The sequence below is a fragment of the Trichechus manatus genome, unplaced genomic scaffold (assembly GCF_000243295.1).
Source record: "Trichechus manatus latirostris isolate Lorelei unplaced genomic scaffold, TriManLat1.0 scaffold00039, whole genome shotgun sequence".
Taxonomy (NCBI): Eukaryota; Metazoa; Chordata; class Mammalia; order Sirenia; family Trichechidae; genus Trichechus; species Trichechus manatus.
In genome coordinates, this window is record NW_004443975.1 from 5,186,709 (window position 1) to 5,213,432 (window position 26,724).

The following is a 26,724-nucleotide window of genomic DNA, read 5'->3' on the forward strand; positions in this document are numbered from 1 at the left end:
TGATTTAGGGAAAAGAGGAAGAGGCTCAGTGTTCACACTTAATACTGCGCCGATATATACATGTGAGGGAAACGCTGTATGTGCACATAAAAATTACACGCATTTGAGAGCTGACCAGAGATGGATTACCTAATAAGCAAGGTACACACAGGTTTGCTTGCGCTTACTTATTAATCTGTAGTACATAATTTCACATGGGTTCACCACATCTTCGATGTGAAATTGTGCGCTACAGATTAGAAAGTAAGCAAAAGTAAGCCCGTGTATACCTTGCTTACTGGTTAATCCACTCCCAGAGCTGAACGTAATACATACAAGCAGACCATGAATTTTCTTGTAGTCAAGAAAATACTTATGCTTCCAAACTACAACTTCTTCTCTGAAACTTTGAGTCCCTCAAGCACCGTTAACTATTCCTCTCTCACTGTTGGCATTTTTCTTTCTACATTTTTCCACTACTGTAATTATTATAGTGTCTTCTAATAGCTACATTACACGTTTGTCTCCCCTCTAAACAACCACCTCATCGAGGGCAGAGCAATGTGTTTTCAGTGTAACAGCCAGTGTAGAATCCAGCTTAGCCCTGGCACATGGTAAGCACTTTATAACTCTTTGTTGAATGAACATTTTCAAAGTGTTTGTAATACTGAACACATCTGTTCAAAAGTGTCAATAGCAAGAAATCTGTTAATTCTTGCTGTGATAATTCCCAAACGTTACAGTTCACACATAACTCGCCAATACTTCCTTACTCTAAGTACAAACTTCAAAGGTAGCCAATTAGCTTTAAAAAAAAAAAAAAAAAAAAAAGAATTCAATATATGTAAAACTGAACATTGTAGTTGTCATCCATCTCTGCTTAATAAGGCATTTCTTTACTCTAAAACAGAAGAAAAGGTACAAGTAAGACTAATCAACCACAAGCAGCATGGTCTCAGTGATTCACAGGTGCTGCGAGATCTGTCTATAAACCAAAAAAAAACAAAAAACCATTGTCACCGAGTCAATTTCAACTTATAGCGACCCTAAAGGATAGAGCAGAACTGCCCCATAGGGTTTCGAAGGAGTGGCTGGTGGATTCGAACTGCTGACCTTTTGGTTAGCAGCTGAGCTCTTAACCACTGTGCCACCAGGGCTTCGAATATCTCTATGTAAAGAAATTCCTGACGAGAAATAAAGATACTTTGATGTGCGTAAGAAGTATGGGTAAAACAAAAGAATAAAATGACTGAAATACTGGAGTCTGAAATTTCAGTCCTGACTTCAAGATGTTTTCCACTGTGGCCTCCTTAGGAAGGTCACGTCAGCTCTCTGTGCCTCCTTCAGTTTCCTCTTCTGTTAGACGTGAGTAGGAGTGACTGCCTCACAAGCTCACTATGAGGATCAAAGGACATTGTTTAGAGAAAAACCCTAGCACAGATACCCAGACACCAGTACATAACAGACGCAAAATAATGCTAAGTCCCTTCCTACCTGGGTATCACCAAAGACAAGATCTACTTTGGGACATACTGTTTGCTATACATTTTCCCAAACTGCCAACTGTGTGCTGAGTCACTGAGTGAACTGTGATTTAAGGGGCCGAGTCAAAAAAACTCTCTCCTCTACAAATATCTCCCCCAATGGATGTCACGTGCTTGAAATTTTACCATAAGGAAATTTTCAAGAGTCTTAATTAAACGTAAAATAATCTGTCAGTACTTTAGTGTGTCTGTTCGTCTTTTTTAAGATAACCTGTCAAGGCTCATAGGTACTGGGGACCTCTTTTGATAGGGACAAAACAGAGAAGTCTACAAATGGACTACTAAATGAAAAGGTTGAGGGAGCAAGAAAAAAGGCAGTAAAAGGGTCCTAGACAAACATTTTCTACTTTATAATATTACTTATTATCAGTCCCATCTAACAGAATAACTACTCTACCTAAATCCATAGAAAATTCATAAATTCATCAGTAAACAAGTACATCGATTAAGTTTATTTTTATATTGAGAAATACATACGCCGGCCATAGATATGGATCCCATATATATTTCTCTCCTTAATATGGTTCCACTTTTATAGGCTCTACTCCTTTTCCTGTAATCTTTTCGTAATTATGATTAATTGCTTTCTTTGCTTTGTTTATATCATTGGTGCAATTCAAATTTTGTCGTATAAAATCACAGCTTTCAGTTTATATACTATATACTATAATAAAGTTGATCTTGGGCACAGATTAATTTTCTCCTCAATGAAAATGCTTGCCACATGATGGTTACTTTATGTTAATACTAATTAGAGACTCCTTCTGTGATTTTTCTCTGAAGTTTGATCTCTGTGGTCCCAGAAGCTCATTTGTCCACTTATCACAGTTAAAGCAGTATCTATTATCAAGAGGTGAAATTTTTCTTATTAAAGCAAAAAAAGAGAAGCCCTAAACTGAAATTTTATATTTTTGACCACTACCACCAAAGACAAGATCTACTCTGGGATATACTGCTGGCTAGACGTTTTCCCAAACTGTCAACCGCATGCTGAGTCGCTGGGTGAATTCTGAAAAAATCATAGCACAGATGACATGATAGCTATGCCATATGTTATTAATACAATTTACATAATAGAAAAATCAGAATCCTTACATTGTCTTTATAGATTTCACCAAGACAATGTAGTGTCCAAATTTATTCTTCAAATTTTATTCCTATTATTAAGGAGCAACCACTACCATTTTTTCCCCACGTTCCAGCCCAAATTCTCAGTCACTCACCCGCCCGCCATCTTATGAATCCTGTGCATCCTCTCCGCCTGTGGGCTCCACCAAAGAGGACTCTATAAAGTAAATGTGGAGACAATTATTGCCAAAAGTGAAAGAATTAGGGATTCTTAATATTTCTAGAAAGGTTAATAAAATAAGCCCTTGATTCATTAACTTAAGAGAGAAAGTCTAAATCCAAAAGCTAGAGAGTAGGAATGGATTTTACTCCAATTTACATCAATAAAAAAGCAAATATACCTAAGATTTAAAATATTTGAAACAGAACTTTTCAAAATCCAGCAAAAAAATAAGTTTTATACATATGTGGATAAAGATCTAAATGGTACTGGTACTTTCACACACTCACATAAAAACCCATCCTATCTACAGCTATAAACTTATCTACATACATATCTGTAAACCTACTGGCATTTGCGTCCACCTCCTCTCCTGTTACAGTGAAGAAAGCATCTCTCTGCGGCGTCCCTGCAGTCCTGTCCTCTTCCTACTTTTCCCTTAATTAATGTTATCACCATGCTCTCAGTCAATGAAGAACAAAATCACTGAATTATTTTTAATTTTCCTCTATTACCTCATATGTAAAATTTATGCCAAGTCCAAATAATGATAATGACGATAATAATAGGTTAAATAAATATGGCATTTTTTATGTTCCAAGCCGAGTGCTGAATGTTTTCCATAAATTATTTAATTCTCATAACTACCACAGAAGATAGGTACTATTATTTCCCCATTTTACAGATGAGAAAATTTTTAAGATAGGCTAAATAACCTCTCTACAGTGGATCCAGGCTACAGTGGTAGAGCCAGACTTAAACCAGCTTTAAGCCCTGGTTAACAGCTTTTAACCAATATTGTTCCACTGACATGTCTCTCATATTATTGAGTGTCTAATACATATCACTGAGTGTGCTAAGTGTAAGGGATAAAAATAGAGTTGCCCTTAAGGAACTCATCCATCTAATCACATACTATAGACAAACACATGGACTATCAGAGACGGACTACCAGAGTATGAGTTCCCTGAGGTCTGGTACTCAAGAAATGTTTATTGAAATAAACAGAAAAACCGTCAAACAATACTACAAGGTTGTGTCAGAGGAGTGGGTCAAATAAAGTAAAACAGGCATTTCCAGGAGGGAACGATTAATCCTGGGGCTGATTAAGGGAATGACTCTAAGACAAGGTAGAGTAAAAGTCATAGAAGAAATAAAAATAGAACCCAGTCAGAACAGTGTACCATTGATTACAACTAGAAGGAAATTTGTCAGGCAACGATTACTAGCGGAAGTAACACATAAGCTGTCTCTTCAAAGATTAATGAAATCTCACTGTTGGAATGAGAGAGAATTCCAGGTTCAATGGACTATATGAACCAAAAAAAAAAAATGCAGTCTGAAAATGTGGTTAGCTGTTCCTTTTTTAATTCCATATTCAACACTGTAGTTAAACTATAAATTACCTTAACAGGTAAGATATTACCACTCATCCTCTTCCCTTTTTAAACCATTCTACATAAAGCATAAAAGTAATCACTCTAAAGCACAGATCTGAACACAGTGATTCTTTGTTCAAAAACATTCAATAGTCCTACTCTGCCTACAAGACAATATTGAAATTCCTTAGACTGGAATGTTAGGCCTCTCACAATCTGTCCCTGTTTTTCCTTTTCTCCCTGATTCACCTTGAGTCATGATTCCTCTAAACTGAAGCTACCCCAGATTATCTGCAGCTCCTAACCAGGCATGTTGAAATGTCTCCATCTGGACTCTGGCCCATCTTTAAGACCCATGTCAAAGGCTTCCTTTGGAAGTATAACCTTTCCATATGCCTATTATCTGACTTACTACACTCTATCTTATGTTACATTCCTGCTTGTCTGTCTCCATTACAGACTATAAGCTATTTGAGAGATGACCCCACCCTACAGGCAATAATATCAAAGAAAATACATTATAGCAAATCTTTGAGTTCTATGGCTAGGTACTATAAAGGCACCGATCATTACAATGCAATGCAACGAGAGCAATAATAGACAACTATTCCGAGTGTATTCTGAGAGAATCACTTAGCCTGCAGAAGTTCAAGATGACTTCCCACAGAAGACCACATCAACTGATCTTACAAGATGAGTATGGAGAAGATACAGGCAAAACATACACAAATATGAAACAACTATATGTGAGAACTACAAACAATCTGACGTTGCTGGAATATAAAATATGAACCTGGAGGTGGCAAAGTATGAGGCTGAAAAGAGCTTTCTATACTGTGTTAAGAACATGACACTGTAAGCCTGAGGTTTAGAACTACAAAGCATCAACGCATGCTGTGTCAAACCCAAGTTAATTTATACTGAAAGTCATTTTTAAAATGTAATTAATTAAACAGGTGATACAGTCACGTCAAAAATCAAATAAATTGAAAAGGGATACAGCAAAGAGTCTCATCCCCACCCATCAATCACCTGCCAGTTCATACTCTCCTTCCTCCAGTAAAGTATTAACCCATTGCCATCAAGTCAAGTCCGACTCAGAGTGACCCTACAGAACAGAGTAGAACTGCCCCATAGAGTTTCCAAGGAGCAGGTGGTGGATTTGAACTGCTGACCTTCTGGTTAGCAGCCAAACGCTTAACCACTGTGCCACCAGGGCTCCTGTTTTGCCTTCCAGAGTTCCTTTATGCCAATATAGGCAAATACAATTATAATCTTATTTTCTCCCCTTTCACACAAAAAAGTACAGAATGCTCTGCACCTTGCTCTTTTCCCTTTTTATTGCAGTTATTTTTCAAAATAAATATATAGCTTCCAATTCTTTCTCAACTGCATATTCCACTGTTTGCTGTACTATAATTTACTCAGCCAATCACCTATTAACGGACATTTGGGCTTTTTTCTACTCTGTTGCAATATGTTGTTTCGGTTGACATATATGAAGAAAATCCAGCCTCGTGCAGACATAAGTAGAAAACCATTATTGTGGACAATCTTCAAATCTCTTGTTAGTACAAACAAAACTCATGTGAATAACCTTATATCATTAGGAATATGCATAAATGTATCTGTAGGATATATTCCCTGAAGTGGTAACATACATCTGTAATTTCAATACATATTACCAAATTGCCCCCAGAGGGATGAAACCAATTTTGACTCCTCACCAACAATGCCTGACCAGGCGGTGCCTGGTTCTCCAGGGCAACGGCAGACTCCTGGGTGCCCTCTACCCTATAAAATCCTAATGAAGGAAGAAGAATCCAGAAGGAAAATATGCTCTGACATACGAAGAGGTCAGGAAAAACAGGAGATTATGGGTTTCTAGAGGACAAGGGTCTCTGGGTTGTGCAAATGGTTAACGCGTTCAGCTGCTAAGGGTCACTATGAGTCGGAATCAACCGGACTGCACACAGTAACAACAACAAAGGACAAGGGTTTCTGGGTGGTGCCAGTGGTTAACATGCTCAGCTACTAACCAAAAGGTTGGAGGTTGGAGTCCACCCAGAGGAAGAAAGGCCTGGTGATCTACTTCTGAAAAATCAGCCATTGAAAACCCTATGGAGCACCGTTCTACTCTGACACACATGGGGTTGCCATGAGTCGGAGTCGACTTGATGGCAAAAAAAGAAAAAAACAAGGGAGAAAGTATGACTGCTTATCAGTTTCAAATACATAGCAGAGATTTAATAAAATAGATAACTAAGACATAAAACGAATTAAAGCAGTATGATGCTCATGCAAAAATTGAACAGATCAGGATAGCACAGGAAGAAAACATATATAATGAAGAACAAAGGCAATTAAGAATAAAGGAAATACTATTCTCCACTGAAATAAACCAGAGCTCGCTGGAGAAAAGGCTCGTTCTAGGGCTGAGTCAGGGAAAGTATATGAGAAGCCTAGAATATCTCGTACCAGAAAGAAAAAGAGCCCTCAAAAATAAATGGGGACATGTCTAAAGAATACAAGAGCTGGTGTGAAGGGGCTTCCACAGGCCAAATTTAGGATAATTTAAGCATTTCAGAACATTGATAATGAAAGATTATAACTCAATGAAAAAACAGGGTTTTTTTTTTGTTAGGGAGAAAGACATCTCTTTCTCATAGTAAAAAGTCAACTGCAAAATGAAAAAGGAAAGACAATTTGAAAGTCACCACTAATAATTAACAAATGATTCCAGCAAGAACCATCAACGGATATGGAAACCAGCAGGCCAAAGTTTGAGAAGTAACCCATATATTTATGTAGTCCCAAAGTATCTCACTACAAGATTCTTATTAATTACAAAGGGAAAAACAACAACTTTATAATGGAAAAGACACTTGGTAGACACCACCTTAACCAGGTGATCAAAGTTATCATCACCAGAACTGGGACGAATCGACATCATGTGCTTCTTGATTGAAGCAGACTTAGACATGACCATTAAATTGAACTGATGACCCAGGACCTTGTTTTAGAGGTGGAGGGCTGTAAAGGCAATTATTGACAATATCTGGGTAATATTATTGTATTAATGTGAATTTCTTTACTTTGACAACTGTACTTTAATATGTAAATAATGTCTTTGTTTCAGGAAACAATTCATAATGTAAGGTAAAAGGGGCATCACATCTGCAGTTTGCTCTCAAATGGTTCAGAAAAAATATACATATTTAAATATAGATGTCCCTGGGTGGAGCAAATGGTTAAGCACTCAACTACTAACTAGAAGGTTGGTGGTTTGAATCCACCCAGAGACCCCTGGAAGAAGGGCCTGATGATCTGCTTCCCAAAGGTCACGGCCTTGAAAACCTTATAGAGCACAGCTCTACTCTGCTACACGTGGGGTCACCATGAGTTAGAATCGACTCAACAGTAACTGGGCTTTTGGTTTCCATTAAAGTATCATTTTAAAATGTATTTTTAAATATATTTAAAATCTGTTGATATAAATATATGTTAAATATCATAGACAGAGAGGAAGGGTGGCAAAGAGAGAGAGAGAGGGAAGGACAGAAGAAGAAAAGGAAGGGAAGGGAGAGAGAAAAAGGATAACACAATTGTGGGAAAATGTTAACATGTGAGGAACGTGTATATGGAATTATCTGTAATTCTTTTAACTCTTTTACAGATCTGAAATTATGTCAAGATAAAAACTTAACAACAACAAAAAAGAATCCTGGAGAGCTTACTTCTCAAAACGACAAAACTATAGGGATGGGAGAGATCAGTGGTGGTCAGAGGTTAGGGGTCACAAGAAGGTATTTTGGGGTGGTGGAACTGCTCTTTATCCTGACTGTGGTAGCTGGCACACGAATCTAGGCATGTGTTAAAATTCACAGAACGGTACACCAAAAAAAAAATTAATTTTACTTTACATTAATTTTAAAAATAAAAAATTTTAAAGTTGTATTTGTATATATAGTTCACACTCTGAGGAGAAAAGTCCAGTTCGACCAACTCACACTATACACAAAACAAATTTTAATATCTTTAAGAGTAGAAAAACAATTTAAAAGCAAAACCATTTTTTAACAAATAGTATAGAACCAAATAGCTATCAAACCATTTAGAGATAGGAAAGGCTTTCTGATTAAAGCAAAAGCAGATGTCATGGGGATAGTTAAAAGCAGAAGGGGAAAGAAAGAAGGAAGAGAACTGTAACAGATGTGCCCATATGCAAATTTAAGAGTTCTTTAGGCTAAAAACTAAACTCACAAGCCAAAAACAATAACTAAACCCAAAACAAAAAAGCACATAAAATTCCATGACAAACAGATTCAGGAAAATATTTACAGGAACTGTCACAAAGCATTAATGATTATCAAAAATATAGCCTAAAAAAATAAATTTTTTAATGACAAATATACCAAGTGTATGAACAGAAAATTTTAAAGGAGAAAATATCCCTCCATATAGGAAAACATTTTTAAAAAATTCAAGTTTAAACTCAAACTGAGTATTATTCTTTGCCTCTCAAATTAATAATCTACTAAGAGTGTAACAAAATGGTTATTCTTATGTCTTCTGCATAAGAGTCTTAAGAAGTGACACACTTTTTATATTTGGCAATACATATAAAAAGCCGTAACTATAGTCATAACAAAAACAATAAAAAATTTATTTTATACTGTAACTTAACTGTTTTCTTCTTTTTTTAAAAAAGGGGGGGGGGAGCGGCTGAAACAATCCAACTGTCCATCAGTTGATGAATGGATAAATAAAATGCTCGACTGCTACCCAAAATGTCGGCAATTCTAATCCACCAGCCGAAAACCTCATGCGGACAGTACTACTCTGTCCTATAGGGTCACTATGAGTTGGAATCAACTTGATGGCAACAGGTTTCTTTCTATATCTATCTGTGATAGAAAGAATAATGATCCCCAAATGTGTCCATGGCCTAATCCCTGGAACCTGTAGGAATACGTTAGTTTACACTCCAAGAAGGAATTAAAGTAGATAGAATTAAGGTTGCTAATCGACTAATGTTAAATTTGAGAGATTATCTTGGTTTATCTAAAAGGTCCAATGTAACCACAACGGTCCTTAAAAGTGGAAGGGGGGCAGAAAAGAGTGTCAGAGAAAGAGATATGATGACAGACACAAGGTCAGAGTGATGTGACATGAGGACTCAACCCACCATTGCTGGCTTTGAAGGTGACCACGAGCCAAGGAATGTGGGCAGCCTCTAGAAGGTAGAAAGGGCAAGGAAACAGCTTCTGCCCCACAGCCTCCAGAAAGGAATCCACCATTTCTGATACCTTAATTTTAGCCCAGTGAGACCCATGTCAGACTTCTGGCCTACAGAAATATGGTCTGATAAAATTTATGTTCTTTTAAGCCACTAAATTTATGGTAATTTATTACAGCATACAATGCAGTATTGCTCAGAAATCAAAAGGAATGAAGTACTGACACGTGCAACAACACATGTAAGTTAAAGGAGCCAGTCACTAAAAACCACAGATCGTATTTCTGCAGTTGTATGAAATGTCCAGAAGAGGCAAATCTATACAGACAGAAAGCAGACTGATGGTTGCTAATGAGTTAGTTCACTACTTGAGGAAGATGGGGGACTGCAGTGGGGTGGGGGAGAGGGTACTGTTAAAGGGTCTGGGGTTACTTTCTGGGGTAATAAAAATATTCTAAAATGTATCATAGTGATGGCTGCACAACTCTCTAAATATACTAAGAACAGTGAATTGTACACTTTAAATGGTATGTGAATTACATCTCAATAAAGCTGTTACCACAAAAAGTAGGGGGGCAGACCCAAAGAAACCATAATAAAACACTACAGGCTGTGCTTCGGTGGCAGCATTATAGGTCATTTTTATTTTCTAGTAAAAATTGTTCTATATTTATTAAATTTGCCACGAGTATATATTACTCCCATAATCACATAAAACGTTCTTTCAAAAAGTTTAACCTATTCATTGAAATGTCACATATAATGGTGAAAAATTAGAGTTGCTTATTCATGTAACAATAGGAATATGATTAAGTAAAATCATAACACATCTTTTAATTACAATATTTTGACCACACTAAATAAAATTCTTGAAGAGTTGGAGGGAACATGATAATGACTGATGATGATGATAGCAGCTAACATTTAATGAACAATTATTCTGTCATATTGCATGCTAAGAACAAAGCAAAGCATGATTTTGAAAAAAAATCCAAATAATACAAAATTAAAGTCTCCTCTCTTACACATCCTACTCTTTTGGTTAACTACTCTTAATAGAGCTGTATTTATCCTAGAATTTGTTTATAGACAAATAAATATATATGTATATAATTTTGTCATAAACATAACACCATATTATATAAACTATTCTTTCACTTACATTTTTCATTCAACATTATGCCTCAGACATCCTTCCCTGTTAGCACATAAGAGAACAATACACACATATATTATTTTTTAATGGCTGCTCAGAATTCCATGGTATGGATGCACTTATTTATTTATCCATTGCTCTTTTGATAGGTACCTAAGACTGTCTCTAGCTTCTTTCTTTTCGTATACAGTACTATGTTGTTGTTGTTTGTGGTTGCCTTCGAGTCAGCTCCAACTCACGGTGACCTTACGTATAACTGAATGAAACATAAGCCGGTCCTGCACCATCCTCACAATAATTGGCATGTTTGAGCCCATTGTTGCAGCCACTGGGTCAATCCACCTTATGGAGGGTCCCTTGTTTTCACTGACCCTCTCTGTTACCAAACATGATGTCCTCTTCTAGCAACTGGTCTTCTCTGATGACATGTCCAAAGTAAGCAAGACAAAGTCTCACTATTCTTGCTTATAAGGTGTATTCTGGAAGGATAAGAAAATCCTGTTTATTTTGGTTTTGTTTTACATTTTCCTCATGTTTTCACTTGCTCTTAGCCATTTGTGCTTCCTCCTTTGTCATGTCCTTTCTGCATTTTTCTATTGGGTTGTTTTATCATTTTCTCAATGATTTATAGAAGCATATTATATAATAAGAATACTAATCCTTATCTGATACTTTCTGCTGTAGATATGATGTCATTTTTTCAAAATCAAATCTTTAAAGCTTCCTAATGCCACAACAATGGCGATGTTTGGGTAATGGGGCTACTGATGATTTTTTTTAAAGTTTTTTTCTACTTATCTGTATTTACCAATCCTTAGTAAGCAACTATTACTTTTCTAATTTAAAAAAAAAGAAGATTACATTTTTCTACTCCTTAAAATAAGCAAAATCACAACAGGATTTTTCATGGAACCAGGGAACTGAATCTAAAATTCAGATGAATGTATTTAGCCATGCCTCTCTTGATGGAGATATAATGGCTCTTTGGTGACAAGAAGAGCCAAGCCAGTCATGAAGAACAAAACAGGAGAGACTTGCCTAGGAGATGCCAAGACTTGTTGTATGGTGGAAATGACATACAAACACAAAAATCAGCTAAAGGAGAAGAACAGAGAGCCCAGAAATAAATAAACAACACTGATACATGACAGGGGTAGCATTAAAAAAAAAAATCAATGAAGAAATAAATGATGGATCATTCAATGAATGGAACTGGAATAATTATTATGCCTTTAAAAAATAATAAGAGTAGATCCCCTTGCTAACACCACAGAGAGAGAGAGAGAATAGAGTGAGAGAGAGAGAGAGAGAGATAAATTCCAGACAGATTAAAGACCTAAATCTGAAAGAACGTTAGGTCTTTTAGAACAAAAAATACAGGAGACTCTAGGAGCCAGTTTCCAAGATGGCCCCCAATGATCCTCAATTCCTGGTATTCAAGACCCTGTATAGTCTCCTTCCACAATGAGTAAGGCTGAGAGTGTGTGACTTCCAAACCTAGATCATCAAAGACATTAGTTTCTGTCGTGTTCTCTTGGAGCACACATTCTCAAGGAACCTTCACGTAATAAGGACTCTCAAGCAACCCTCATAAAGGACCACATGGAGAGAAACTAAGGTCTCCTACCAACAGCTATCATCAACTTTCTAGCCATGTGAGCAGGCTATCTTTAAAAGAAAATCCTCCCATCCCAGTCAAACCTTTGGATGACTGCCACCGTGACTGTCATCTTGACTGTGACCTCATAAGAGACCATGACCAGAACCACCTAGCCAAGTTACTCCCATATTCCTGAACCAAGAAACTGAGAGAGATAATAAATGTTTATAATTTTAAGGAACTAGGTTTTGGTGGTAATTTGTTATGTAGCAATAGGTAATTAATAAAGAGACTATCTTTATAACTTTAATGTAGGGGAAAAAAACTAACACCAGTTGCCATCAAGTGGATTCTAATTCATGGCAACCCCATGTGTGTCTGAGTAGAACTGTGCTCCATAAGGTTTTCAATGGCTGATTTTCTGAAAGTACATTACCAAGCATTTCTTCCAAGGAAACTCTGAGTGAACTTGGACCTCCAACCTTTCAGTTAGCAGGCGAGAACGTTAACGTTTGCAACACCCAGGGACTCTTATGTACGGGAAGAGGATCTTAAACAAGATACGAAAAGGAAAACCATAAAGAAAAAGAATGATAAATTTATCTCTATTAAAATTACAAATTCAAGTACAACGAAATTCAGTACAAACACAACTAAAAAGACAAGCCACAAACTGAAATATTTGCAATGCAAATAACAAATGATTAATAGCCAAAACACCTGAATAATTCCTACAAATCAATAATAAAAAGACAAATAACCTAATACAAAAGAGGGATGGAAGAGTAAAAGAAAAAGGATAGAAAACGCAATTTACAAAATAAGTAGAACCAAAGGTATCCAGATTGGAAAAGAAAAAGTAAAATTATCTCTATTTGCAGATCACATAATTCTATATGTAGAAAATCCCAAAAAGTCCACAAGAAAACTTGCAGAGCTAATAAAAGAACTTAGCAAAGTTGCAGGATACAAGGCTAACAAAAATCAGCTGGGTTTCAATATACCGGCAATAAGAAATCTAAAGGAGAAATTTGGGAAACTAATTCCATTCACAATAGCATCTAAGAGAATAAAATACCTAGGAATCAATTTAACCAGGGATGTGAAGGACTTCATACAATGAAAATTATAAAACATTGCTGAAAGATATTAAAGAAGAATTAAATAAATAGAAAGGCGTTCCATGTTCATGGATTGGAACACTTAATATTGTTAAAATGTCATTACCACCCTTAGTGATCTACAGATTCAACACAATCCCAAATGTCAACAGCCCTCTTAACAGAAATGTAAAAACCAACCCTCAACTTTACATGGAATGGCAAGAGGTCCCAAATAGCTAAAGCAGTGTTGAAAGAGAAGAACAAAGTGGGAGGCCTCACACTTCCTGATTTTATAACATATCATATAGCTACAGTAACCAAAACAGCCTGGTCCTGGTATAACAAGAGACATCTACTGAGACCCACAAATAAACCCACACATCTATGGTCAACTGGTTTTTGACAAGGGTGATAAGTCCGTTTGATGGGGAAAGAAGAATCTCTTCCATAAACGGAGTTGGGGAATTGGATTTTCACATGCAGAAAAATGAAACAGGATCCATGCCTCACACCATATACAAAAACAAATTCAAAATGGATTAAGGACCTAAATGTGAAAACTAAAATCATAAAAATTCTTGGAAGAAGATGCAGGGGCAACACTGTTGGGCCTAGCTTTTAACAATGGATTATCTGATACAATAACAAAAGCACAAACAGCAAAAGGCAAAATAAATGAGACCTCGTAAAAATTAAAAACTTTTGTTCATCGAAAGATTTTACCAAAAAAGTAAAAAGACAAGCTACTAACTGGGAGAGTATCTTCAGAAACCACATGCCTTAGGCTGTATTCTCTAGAGAAGCAAAATCAATGAAGCGTGTATTTGTGTGGTTGTTGTTAGGTGCCACTGAGTTGCTTCCGACTCATAGCGACCCTATGTACAACAGAACAAAACACTGCCAGGTCCTGTGCCATCCTCAAATCATCGTTACGCTGGAGCCCACTGTTGCAGCCACTGTGTCAATCCATCTCGTTGAGGGTCTTCCTCTTTTTCATTGACCCTCTACCAAGCATGATGTCCTTCTCCAGGGACTGGTCCCTCCTGATAACATGTCCAAAGTATGTGTGTGTGGGATGTGTGTGTGTGTGTGTGTGTGTGTGTACACACGCGCATGTGGGTGTGTGTGTATTAAGATTTATCTCAAGGAAATGGCTCACACAGTTGTGGAGGTTGGCAAATCCCAAATCTGTGTGTCTCAAATCCCAAATCCATGTGTCAGGTTTTGGGATGGAGATTTCTGCTGACTCATGTGGTTGCAGGGGCTGATAAATCCCAAACTGGTAGGTCAGATGACAAGCTGTTGGTCCATGGTGCTGCAGAGGCCAGCAAATCCCAGAATCAGCAGGTCAGACAGCAGGCTGCTGGCTCACAGGGCTGCAGAAGCTGGCAGACACTGGCGAATCCCAGAATCAGCAGGTCAGACGATGATGAGCTAGGTGCGGGATCCAGAGCAAGAGTAAAGTTTGCCACACCATCCATCTATACTGGATGTAGATCACACACTCAAGGAAACACCCCTCATCAGATACTTGAGTAAGGTGGTGATTTGAGGAAGGGTGTGACTTGAGTAAGGGCATGTGTGACTTGAGAAAGGGTATACATACAATACCACAAAATGGAGGACAAGTACATCAGATCACAAAATGGAGGACAATTACAAAATACTGGGAATCACGACCTAACCAATTGACACATAACATTAACCACCACACCATATATCCTACAAGAATCTAGTAACCAAAATTTATATAAAACTGACAACTCGACAACAAAAATAAAATAACCCAATCAAAAAATGCACGAAGGGCTTCAACAGACATTTCACCAAAGAGGACATTCGAGTGGCCACCAAATACATGAAAAGATGCTCAATGTCATTAGCCACCAGAAAGACACAAATCAAAATCACAATGAGATACCATTTCACTCCCACTAGGGCAGCTAAGATAAAAAAAGAGCAAAAAACAACAAATGCTGATGAGAATGTGGGGAAATTGAAACCCTTATCCACTGCTGACTGAAATGCAAAATGGTACCTCCATTTTGGAAAACAGTATGGCAGTTCCTCAAAAAACTAAAAATAGAACTACCATTATGACCCAGCAATTCCACTCCTAGGTATATACCCAAAAGACTTGAAAGTAGAGACTCAGATAGAGACTTGTACACCAACGTTCACTGCAGCACTATTCACAATAGCCAAAAGGTGGAAACAACCTAAATGCCCATCAACGGATCAACAGATAAACTAAATGTGGTACATATATACAATGTAATACTACTTAGCCAGTAAGAGACATTCTACAATATAGATGGAGCGTGAAGGCATTATGCTGAGTGAAATAAGTCAATCACAACATGACAAATATTGTACGACCTCACTTATATAAAAAGACAAAACCAACTCACTGCTGTCAAGTCAATGCTGACTCATAGCAACCCTATAGGACAGAGCAGAATGGCACCAAAGGGTTTCCAAGGCTGTAAATCTTTCTGGAAGCTGACTGCCACATCTTTCTCCCATGGAGCCGCTGGTGGGTTTAAACTGTCAACCTTTGGTTAGCAGCTGTGTGCATTAACCACTGGACCACCAGGGCTCCTTATAAAAACACAAGAAAAGGTAAATATATAGAAACCAAAGTTTATTAGTGGTTAACAGGGGCAAGAGGGTTGGGGGGGAAAGGGAAGGTTACCACTTATAGACTACTGAATTTCAGTTATGGGGATGAAAAAATCGTATTAAGGATAGGGCTGTACAGCTAATTAATGTTATTGCTGTCAATAAGTTGTACACCTTTAAGAAGCTGAACTGGCAAAAGTTGTGTGATAGATCTATTTACAACAACTACACAAAAACAAAAGAAGAGTAGCTGCTGAGACTGCTTATGCACAACCAAACATTTTATGGGATCTGGTTCCTTAGGGTCATGGTTTCATGGGACATCCTAATTGATTGGCCTAATGACGTGTTTAGTGCTTCTGTTCTGCCTCCTAGTTCACTGCATAGTGCCTGGGGTCTTAAAAGCTTCCAAGTAGCCATTCAAGGTACAATTGTTCTCTATTCACCTGGAGTAACAGAGGAACAAGAGAGTCAGGAATAGGAGGAGGAAATGGAATGTGTGGCTAATTACGTCCAAGAACAACTGCCTCCTTTGCCATGAGACCAGAAGAACTGGATGGTGCCCAGCTACCATTCCTGAACATTTTAATCAAAGATTCTATAGAAGAATCCTGATCAAAAGGGGGAAAATTCAGAAGAGAATTTCCAATTCTCATGGACTCCAGACATCCTGTAGCCATGGAGGCTGGATGAATCCCTGAAACTACTGCCCTGAGATAATCGTTAAACCTTAAACCAAAAATATCCCCTGAAGTCTTCATAAAACCAAACAATAGTTGAGCTTAACTAGTAAACAATGTCTGCACTGAGCACCGTGCTCTTTTAAGATCTACCTATGTGGGATCAAAGTGACAACAACAACTCAAAAGATTAGACAGAAATTTTAGGGGGCAGTAAGTTTATGTTAATGGAGAAGGAACAACGCCGAAAAGGAGAGTGAGGATGGTTGCTACAACTCAAAGAATGTAATCGATATCACAAAGTTGTACATGTAGAAATTATTGCACTGGTCTACGTTCTGCTGTGTATAGTCTCAACAACAACAAAAATAAACTATAAAAAATAAATAAATAAATAGAATAGCCAGTAACCATATAAAAAGAACATGCAACCCCTCCACTAACTATGGAATACAAATCTAAAACACTGAATACCATTTCTCATACGTCAGGAATGACAAAAGCTAATGTATGACAAAACAAAGTGATAGCAAGGGCACGGAGAAATGACACGCCTCGTACACTGCTGGTAGAAACAAACAGGTAACAACCACTTTAAAAAGCTAACATGACAAAATGTGGTAAAGGTTAAAGAAGAGCATACCCTACGACCCGCCAATATCCTGCTTCCAGTTACGCATCTTAGAAAAACTTCACATATACATAAGGGGGGCTTGCACAAAAAACATTCATTGCACCATTGTTAGTAATAGCAAAAATATTGGCAACCACCTAAAGATTCCTCAACAGAAGAATTATTAAATAAATAGGTTTATCCATGAATATTACACAGCAGTGAAAATGAAGAAATGAAAAGCTCCATGTGTCAACATAAAGCATGTTAAAAAAAAAAAAGAGGGTTCAGAGGATATATGCAGAATAATACCATCTCTGTTAAGTTTGAAAACTTACCAGCTCTATTGTTTTATTGCTTATATATGAATTTATACATAGGAAAAATTTTTCAATGTAAATGCAAGGTAACACCTCTGAATATACCTCTGAATAAGTACGGAAAAAGAAGAAGTAACATTAGGGAGGGATACAGAAGCATCATGTGTACCTGTAATGCTTAATTCAAAAAAACAAAAAGAAAGAACCTAATGCTAAAATCCACCACTCATCTGTCAGTCGGTTGAGCCATGGTGGCTTGCTAGCTAGAAGCTATGCCACCGCTATTTCAAATACCAGGAGGATCACCCACGGTGGACAGATTTCAGTAAAGCTTCCAGACTAAGACACACTAAGAAGAAAGACCTGGTGATCTACTTTCGAAAATTAGCCACTGAAAATCCTATGGCTCACAAGAGAACACTGTCTGACTCTGTGCTTTGGAAACATCATCAGGAGGGATCAATCGCTGGAGAAGGACATCACGTTTAGTGAAGCAGAAGGCCAACGAGGGTGAGGGAGACCCCTAGTGTCTTAGTTATGTAGTGCTGCTATAAGAGAAATACCATAAATGGGTGGCTTTAACAAAGAGAAATTTATTTTCTCACAGTTTAGGAGCCTACAAGTCCGAACTCAGGGTGCTGGCACTAGGGGATGGCTTCTCCTCTCTGTCAGCTCTGAGGGAAAGTCCCTGTCTCTTTGAGCTTCTGCTTCTGGGTGACCTTCATGTGGCTTGGAATCTCTCTTCCCCCATCTCTGCCTCTCCTGCTTGCTTGGTTAATCTCTTTTCTATCTCAGAAGAGACTGACTTAAAACACACTCTACACTAATCCTGTCTCATTAACATAACAAAGATAACCCATTCCCAAATGGGATTATAACCACCAGCACAGAGGTTAAGATTTACAGCACAAATTTTTGGAGAATACAATTCAATCATAACACCCCAAATGACACGGACTGGCACACAGCCTCAGCGATAAACTCAAACATGCTAGCAATCATGAAGATGACACAGGATTGGTCAACATTTCATTCTGTTGTACATTAATAAGGTCGTATGAGTTGGTGTCGACTCAAAAGCAGCTCTCCATCAATCTAATGGTAAAATATAACAAAGCGAGAGGATGGGTACTTAGGTACTCATTTTATTATTCTCTCCACCATTCTGTTTCAATATTCTATAACAAAATAGTTTAACTAAAATATAATATTAATTAACAGTCTTAACCAATATTTGCTGCAGAAACAATCAAAGAGAGTTTATGCAAACTGTAAGACAAGCCAGGATCATATGCAGTAAATACACAAATGACACAAAAAGAAAATTTACAAAATAAGGAATTGCACTAGTAAATAAATACTTGGCAAAATGTACAAGCTCAAGCTCATTAGTCATTTTTCACTCAACAAGTATCTACTGAGTATCTAAAATGGTTCAGGCACAACTATAGACTCGAAATATCACAGTGAACGATTTCTCTCTCATACATTGAGTTTATATTTGAAAAGGGGGAGATAGTCAATAACAATAAAAGAAAACAGTCAGATGTCTGTCAGTGCTACAAAAATAAAACATATGATATGGTAGAGATGAAGAAGGAAGGAAAGATACTTTAGATTAAGCGGTCAGAGACAGACTCTGAGAAGACACCTGTCCTGAGAACTAAATACTGAGAAGTCCTTCAAAAAGCGAACGAAAGTATATACCAGGCAAGTGCAAAAAGCCCTGCTGTGAGAACAAGCAGAACCACTTGAGGAGCATACAGATGAATGTGACTGGAATGTATAGTGAGTAAGGAGCTGAGGAAAGAGGCAGACAAGAGAAGATCCAGTGGTGAAGGAAGGGTTAATGGAGCTTGAAGCTTACATGATTTGGGGAAGGGCCCCCTTTAAGAAAAATAATGCAAAATTATGAAAACAAAATGAAGTTCTAAATTGAGTATTTAGAATGAGAAGGGAAATTACACCATCAAATTATAAATTTTTAAAGGCTGACGACCACATTAAAAAATCTGAAATAATAACATCTTATTTCCATTAATTAACTCCTTGACACACTTTTATAATAAATTTTTCCTACATACTTTCTGTGCATAGTATTAGACCGCCTCTTCATATGAAAAGGACTTTGTAATATTTTTTATAGAGAGACCAGAGAAAACAGTTTAGTCTTTCATCTAGAATACAGGGTGGTATGTGTTTTTTATAACTGATAGTTTAGTTGCTTTCAGTTTCACAACTCACTAATGGTAGTGTCATGTAAATATTTCAAATATCAAAGTTGTGAAAAGCTCTTTCATATTTCCTTCACATACGAGCTATAAAAGAAGAATGTTCAACAAACCTGCAAATGGCTCCACCCATTTCAATCTGAGTTTCTCCTCTATTACCCAATTTCTCCCAGTGTTGGAGTGCCATACAACAAGTTCACACTGGCATTCAACCTCTGGTCCTGCACCTTCGTACAACAATGCCAGCTGAGTTGGTAGAGTAGGCAGCTAGCAAACTAAATCATACATGAAAGTGATTGCAAACCACACAAATGTTATCACACCAATCCCACTCTCTTTTCCTTAGAACTCGAAAAATGCCTGTGGCCACTCCAAATGCCTGTGGTCACCTCACAGGACGGGAACTATGACAGGGAAGAAGTCAAAGTGGCAAACGACAGTAGCCCTAAACCAACTGGGATCAAGCCTTGGGAAGGGCCTGTGCAAGTGAAAGTCTGAGTTGTATTAGCTTCGGGGTAATCCACCTCTAACCAGATAATTCTGAGCCTTAAAGGTCATCAAGAGTAGTTGAGATTTGCTTCTACATGAGACAGAAAACCAGTGGGGGGGTCTCATCAAGGGGTCTGAATTATGTTTGAACAACACCCTGAGAAATACACTGCATAAGGCTCCCCTCTTCCCACTCTGCTCAGACAGTTACTCAAGCACAGCATGGACCACAGATGTACTTTCATCTCCTGAAACTTTGTTTCTTCTTTCTCCTCATCCCTGGATTTAAAATCCCAGAATATACAAATCCAGTCATGCCATCATTTTCCCCCAATGACCTCTACCTGGGGAAAAAAAAATCATAATTTCTCAACTTCTAATTTTATCATTAAAGAGTATAACAGCTATAATACACCACAAAGAATGGCAATCTTCAAAAGCAACATACTAAGTTACTGAGTGTTCTTCTACAGATGTGTCAGAAACAGAGGCACTACCCCTGGCTGTGTAGTGCCAATCCCGACAGCCTGGCCCTTCCCTTGATTCCTGGAAACCCCCAATATCTTTAATAAATCCTCTTTCTGCTTAAATTAGCAAAATTTAACTATCTTAATTTTTACTAACAATGAAGAACTCTGAATCTAACAGGTATGCAATAAGCAAATCATAGTAAACCAGTCAGTCATGAACCCTGAAGTTAACTGAAGCGCTGGCAGTGGAGATGGCAAGAGTGATTGGAAGCTATTGAACCAGCAATGCTGGCGGAGGGCTGCATTCTTCAGCCCTGGCAACTCACCCACAGGTCTCCTGTTCTGCCCTTCAATCCACGCTTTGGAGAGGTGTCAGGAGAGGAGCATGTAGTTTCTCACCACACAGCCCTGCTACTGAAATGCTAAAGAGAGAGACGCTGCAAAGAAAAGGCAATTAAGAAAGGCAAAAAGAAATCCAGGTAAGAATCCACTAGAGAACACTTAGAGCATAATGTAACACATACAGAAGCAGCATAATACAAATACAATGTGTAAATTCAGGATTGAGAAACACAGAATAAAAGCACTGTAGGATTAGTGTAACATGGGAAACCTTCGCACTAGAGTGGCTGAAAGGAGCTGTGGTGGTGCAATGGTTAAGTGCTCAGCTGCGAACCAAGTGGTAGGCAGTTTGAACCCACCAGCTGCTCTGAGGGAGAAAAGACCTGGCATTCTGCTCCTGTAAAGATTTCAGCCTTGGAAACTCTACGGGGCAGTTATACTCCGTCTTATAGGGTCACTATGAGTCTGAATCAGCTCGACGCCACATAACAACAACGAAGAGTGGCTGGTGTGGAAGAACTGCCAGCCATCACCTCCCCATAAATAAGGACTTGTAGCTAAATAAATGAAGACAACAAGTAAGGTGGATTTACCTGTTTCAAATTCAGTTACACACTATAGAACCTCGACTAACCTAACCGCTACTTAAGATAATATTTAAGTGAGAAACTAAAATAATCAACAAAAATTCTGATCTAGAGCAAGTCTAAAGTAAGTGGATTGAGTCTCTAAAATTAAGGGTTTTAAAAATAGAGCAGAATCACAGGGTGTTGATGATTTTTTTTTTTTAATCAATGTTACACATGCATATACATGTAGTTTTTAAAATATCTACTGGATGTTTAAGGTTTGGTAAGAAAAACTATTCTCTGGCACCCCTCACCAACATGTCCTGTCCCCAAAGGCTTTCTTTAGTTAGTTGTTTTGTAATTTACCTCCATATCTCTAAGTAACATGTTTGTGTTGCTCCTTCTTCAATGTTTAGCTTGGGGTATTATCAAGAGACTGACCACTGAGTAATTTTAAGATTTAGCTCTCTTTCCTACTTTTCCCACCCTCCATACTTTCCATCCCCATCCTCTCAATACAGTTTTATTCTAATTTTAGTTAGATCAATATTTAGAGCTTTTATTATTATGACTAGATCCCTAGATGGCGTAAACGGTTAAGAGTGCGACTAATAACCTAAAGGTTGGCAGTTCACACCCACCCACTGGCACCGCAGAAGAAAGGCCTGGCAATTTGCTTCCATAAAGATCACAGCCAAGAAAATCCAATGAAGGGGTTTTTCTTTTTGTTTTATTACTATGACTACACAGGGTATTCACAGTGGAGTCAAGTAGTAAACAATAATTACCTTTCTTTTCCTGCACAGCATTTTGCTTTCCTTGGTTTCTCACTTGTTTAGTTTTCTATATACTTGTCTGTATTTACTTATTTACTCTATATATTTATCCCTAATCAAGCCGCTCTCCAGTCTGACAAATCTCCTTTGAATATATTCATTCACATCAGGTTTCTATCAATTTGAGCTTCTTGAGGAATTCTCTCCCTGAGTCTTCTGACTTGCTCCAGTCTGGACTAGTTGCCCTAGATGGGTGCCCAGCTACCATCCTAGGTGTTTCTTTTACCCCTCTCCGGGGTCTGAACTCTTTCCTCCCTCCCAGGTCCTCTTCTATCTTGATATGCTCCCTTGTTTTGATGGAAAACATTTCCCAACTTCCTGAGGAAAGGTTTGTGCGAGATAAATTCTTTGAGATCTTATCTCTCTGAAAACATCTTTATCCTACCCTTATACTTGGGTAACAGTTTAGTTAGACTAGTTTCGGTATCATTTTTCTTTAGAATTTTGAAGGCACTGCTGCTCCACTGTCTTCTGCTTCTCCTGTTGCTGAGAAGCCTAAAGCTATCCTGATTCCTGACCCTTTCTTTACAAGTACTCTAGTTCTTAAATTCCACAGCGATGTGCTGTACTGTGGGTCCATTATCCACCATTGTACAGGGTACTCAATAGGACCTTCCAATCTGAAAAAAAAAATCATGCCCTTCAATCCTGGAATATTTTCTTGATTTAGTTCATTAATGATTTTCCTCTCTATTCTTTCTGATTTCCTTCTGAAAGTCTGGAATTCTGATGTTGGAAACTTCTGAACCTGTCTTGTAATTGTCTTAGCTTTTTCTCTCCTATTTTCCATATCTTACTGTTTACTCTACTTTCTGGAAAATTTTCCTACTTTATCTTCTAACCCCTCCAAAAACCTGTTGATTCCTCTTTTCAAAATCCATTTACGAAATACTTCATTTGGTAAGAATAATTCAGCATAGCATAGCTTATAAATTATGGTATAGGTAGATGTCTGGACAGTTCTCACCATAATAATATTAACTAAAGAAAAGAAGTTATGACACAAGAAACTCCTTAGACATTTTAAAATCCATTCAACACTGATTTAATAACCACCTGTGCAACAGCGGCACATGTCACGGAGGGGAACGATGATAGCTAAGATTTATTGAGTAACTATGCTATGCCAAGTATTCTACCTGCATCATCTTACTAACTATCACAAGACACAAAGATATGTAACTTGTCCAAGATCACACAGCTGGTAAATGGTACGGCCAGAATTAAAATCTAGGTTTGTCTTGACTTCAGAGTCCAAGCTTTTTTTTCCTTTCTTTTTTTTTAAATTGTTGTAGTTAAATGAAGTTTACATTTCAAGTTAGTCTCCCATACAAAATTTTGTACATAAATTGTTATGTGACCCTAATTGCTCACCCCATTCTGCGACAGCACACTCCTCCTTTCTGCCCTTGATTCCCCATGTCCATTCAACCAGCTCCTAACCCTCTCTGCCTTCCCATCATCTCACCTCTAGACAGAAGCTGCCCCTTTGGTCTCTTGTATCTACTTGACTGAGAGGCACACTCTTCACGAGTCTCACTGAGAGTCCAAGCTTTTAAGCGTTTTGTCAAACTGCCATGTGTTCACCAAAACCATTTCCTCTTCTTCCTAGGCACATGCTTTCCAGTTTCCCTTGTAGTTAAAAAACGGCCATCTGACTGAGTTCTAGCTAATGAAATGTGACAAACGAGATGTGCCACTTTCAGGTTAGGTCCGCTCAAAAAACTTCCCAATTGTGCTCTTCCATGCTCTTTCTCTTTCCAGCTTCACGCAGATGAACACAGTGCTCATGGGAACCATTTGCTGAAATGGTGGTGCCACAAGATAGAAAAGCCTACTAGTCAGGAATACTGTACTTGTCTTAGACTTCACTGAGAAAGAAACAAAATTCAATTATACTAATCCACTGAGATTTGGAGGTTTATCTGTTGCAGTCATCAACCTCTATACCATATTGTCTCAAGAAACTTAAAATCTTAGCAGAGATAAGCTACATATTCAAATATTATAAGCATACCATATATAAAAGAATAGTAAAAAGTCCTATTTACAGAGAAAAGTTTTATGTTCAGAGAAAAGCAACAGGATTTTCAGCTGGAGAGATCATGGAGGTAGCAGCATTTAATGTGAATTTTGTTAATAGGTTAAGATGTAGGTAATTAAACAAGTGGCAAAAAGAAGGGGGGCATTCCAAGTAGAAGGAATGACACATGCCACCAGAGATGGTGGTGGTGGTGGCGGCTTTGTGCCGTAGAGTCGATTTAGACTCATAGGAACCCTATAGATTAAACCTGTAAAATCAAGAGCATTATAGGAAATGGTGAGTAGCAGTATCACTTGGGGAGCCCTGGTGGCGCAGAGGTTAAGAGACTGGCTGCTAACCAAAAGTTCAGCAGTTCGAATTCACCTGTTGCTCCTTGCAAACCCTATGCAGCAGTTCTACCTTGTCCTACGGGGTCACTAAGAGTCAGAATCAACTGGAGGGCAACAGGTTTGGTGGGTTTTTTTGGTTTGTTTTGTTTTTTGGTTTCCCTCAATAGGGAGGAGAGGAAGAAAAACATTCTGCCACTGGGCGGGGTAAGAACAAACTGTGCCCCTCCAGGCTTCATTCGGTAGCTTTGAGCCAAACGAATCAACATGTTTATCTGCTAATACAGCTGAGCTCATTTTAAAGTGTTATGTACTTGAAAGGAAACTAACTTTTTCTAAAAAAGGAACTAGTAAAACTTAGAAAGTTTTTTTTTTCTTTTTTTTAGCCAATCTAGGTAGGCACTTGTTTATAGAGACCAAAAATTAACAGAATAAATCTTTCATCATGTCAAAGTGTTTATTACACAACTGAAGAAGATTTAAGGAACTCAGGTTCTAAAACATCTGCTAAAGGGGTGAAGGCCAGTCTGACGTCTTCGTTCGGCCGCAGTTTTAAAAAGTTGCTTCCTGTACTAGGCAATGTTCACTGTTCTTGCACAAACAACAATAAAAGTCATTTATGCAACCACCTTCATCAGTCTTTCCTTTTAAATCCATTGCTTGGCAATAGCAAAGGCTATAATCCTAACTCTAACAGGCATTTTGAGCTTTTATTTACCATTGTATTTCTATCATTTATTATTTATGGGGAAACAATGTAAATTTATTCTTTCACTCAAAAAATGTGTCCTGAATGCCAATTATGTACCAGACATTATAGAAATAAGTCAGCCAAAGGGATGTGGTCACTGCCCTCCAAGAATTTTCAGACTGGTTTGGAAGAAAGATATCACAAAATTTTATGTATACATAATCCAGACTGTGAAAAGGGAAAAACACCATGTAAACAAATAACATGCTGTAGCCTGGGGGTTAGGGAAGGATTCCTTTGGCCTTGACATTTGAGTGAAGATTAGGTTTATGAAGGTTAAATGTGATTTAAAACACACACACTCCAGATCATCCTAGGAAGAAGAATGTCCACAACTATTGGGGCGGGGGGAGTAGAGTGTCAAGGGTGAATCCACATGACTGAAAATAAAAAGGTGATGACTTTAGGTGAACAGCACCACGAGATCACTTATCTCTATAGGAAGAAAAGTGGTGGCCACTCTTGGTATATTTCTATTCAAAAAAAAAAAAAAGATTTCATATCTAGAATTATTTTCCAATAATAAAGCCAAACATCAACTACCAGTCTAGTAAACCTCAATTACCTCAAGTCCTCCAAAAACGTTAAGCTGAATTTATAACACTAAATGTATCCTGAGTCATACAACACAGGTCTCAAAAGGATGACTTCAGCTTCACAGATCACAGGATCATATAATTTTACAGTAAAACAATTTTTTAGAAATCATCTTGTCGTGGAACATTTTCATTTAACAACTCAGGAATATGAGATCCCAAGTGGGTAAGTAACTAATACAATGTCATACATCTATCTGGTTAGTAGAACAGGAGGCTAGCTAGACCCTGGATCTCCAGAGTCTGGTTTCCTAGGCTTTTTCCACAGCATGACAATGGCAAATCTACCCAATGACAAGGAACACACATGTTGCAAATAACTAAGGCAGACTTAAAAAAAGTAGAATTCCACTTCAAAAATTTTATACATCTTCAGTTGGTCTGCACTTGCCTTAAATTCTAGAAAAACAACGTCCCCTTCTTGCTACATGCCACAGAAGGGTGAAAGTGAAGAAAACCATCATTTACCTACTTTGAGTGCTTTATCTACTTTGGAGCTCTGATGGCACACAGTGGTTAAGAGCTCAGCTGCTAACCGAAAGGCTGG

General features: G+C 37.8%; 1 long non-coding RNA gene across 4 annotated transcripts in view; it reads right to left on the reverse strand.

Annotated features, from left to right (window-relative positions):
- LOC111820474 (uncharacterized) overlaps positions 1-26,724 on the reverse strand; it is a 163,516-nt gene that overhangs the window by 90,973 nt on the left and 45,819 nt on the right. The window contains exons 1-2 of one of the 4 annotated variants that reach the window (XR_002824022.1): positions 21,040-22,382; positions 2,747-2,808 (exon numbers count right to left, since the gene is read on the reverse strand). The exons of 2 other annotated variants lie outside the window; for them this stretch is intronic. This is a non-coding gene — a long non-coding RNA (uncharacterized LOC111820474). Of the gene's footprint in view, positions 1-2,746; positions 2,809-21,039; positions 22,383-26,724 lie in introns of those variants that run through there. One more of the 4 variants, XR_002824020.1, reaches the window with a different exon arrangement.